The sequence below is a fragment of the Gavialis gangeticus genome, unplaced genomic scaffold, assembly GCF_001723915.1.
Source record: "Gavialis gangeticus isolate Ggan-Ray unplaced genomic scaffold, GavGan_comp1, whole genome shotgun sequence".
Classification (NCBI taxonomy): Eukaryota; Metazoa; Chordata; order Crocodylia; family Gavialidae; genus Gavialis; species Gavialis gangeticus.
Genome location: NW_017728964.1, coordinates 11181979 through 11183393, shown reverse-complemented (window position 1 = coordinate 11183393; position 1415 = coordinate 11181979).

The window sequence follows — 1415 nt, the reverse complement described above, 5'->3', positions numbered from 1 at the left end:
TTGGGGGGGGGGGGGAAATGAGACACACATGCCCCCCCAAGATTTCTGCACTGATAGTGGGGTGCAGGGCTGCAGCCCAGCCAGAGCCCATGTCTGGTAGCACTGCCAACACTAACTTGCCGCCTATGGGCCTCGGTGGTCACCCTCACACCAGGGCTTCTGCGAACCCTGCTCCAGAGCAGCCCCCTCTGCGCAGGGAGCCCTCTGCCCCTCCAGGCCTGCCTTGATTACACAGCTGCTCACTTGCCCCTCGCCAGGGGCAGCTAATCCCTCTGCTCTGATTGAGGGCAGCTGTGGTCCTTGGTAGGAAGGAGGTACAATTAACCCTTTCCTTGCCCCTTTTAGGACAGTGTGTGTGTAATCCACCACACACCCTAGACCAACGGTTGGCTACCTTTTTGGGCAGTGCCGAAAACACCCACAACCCTGACTTGTAAGATGTTGGTGTGCTGGGGCGGATGGCAGGGGAGCTGCGAGGGACCCGATCCTTGTTGTGGCAGCAAAGCTCTGGCCCCAGCCCCTTCCCTGCTGTCTGCCCTAAGGCACGTGTGCCAAGCAAAATGCCTTTGTGTGCCACACTCTGGCACATGTCCCGGGGGTTGCTTGTCCTACCCCTGCCCTAGAGTAGACCTAAAAGCCTGCATGAAGAAGACCCCAGCCAGCAATGGCATGAAACAGATGGGCAGGCAGCTGGCAGATTCTCTCCATCTGAGAAGTGAAGATCCTCTACATCAAAGACTTAATGTTTTAGCTGCCCTTTGGTTTTTAAGCCTTTATGATATACTCCAGCCATTTCCAGCTTTTATTTATTGCCTCCTGAATATATATTTTTCTTTTTAAATAGAAGTTGAAAGAGTCTTGATCCCATTTACTGAGATCTTTGAGTATCACAATAAAGGGAGTACTGCCAACAATTTCTGAGCTTCAGTGCAGGGGGAATTTTATGGCCCTAATGGAGTTTAGGACTGCCAGAAATACTGCTCACAACGCATGTCATAGAGTCAATGAGTGGGAAGGGACCTAGACAGATCATCGAGTCTGACCCCCTGCCATGGGCAAGAAGGAGCACTGGGGGTGGCAGGGGTCATAAGACCCCAGCCAGGTGCCTATCCAGTCTCCTCTTGAAGATTTCCAGGGAATGTGAAAGCACCACCTCTCTGGGAAGCCTATTCCAGGCTCTGGCCACCCTTACAGTGAAGTAGTTCTTCCTAATATCTAACCTAAACCTATCCTCCCTCAGCTTGTGGCCATTGTTCCTCGTGACCCCAAGGGGGGACCTGGTGAACAGACTTTCCCCGAGTCCCTGCTGGTGGCCCCTGATAAGGTTGTAGGCAGCCACAAGATCCCCCCTCAGTCTCCTCTTGCGGAGACTGAAGAGATTCAGGTCCCTCAGCCTCTCCTCATAGGGCTGGCCA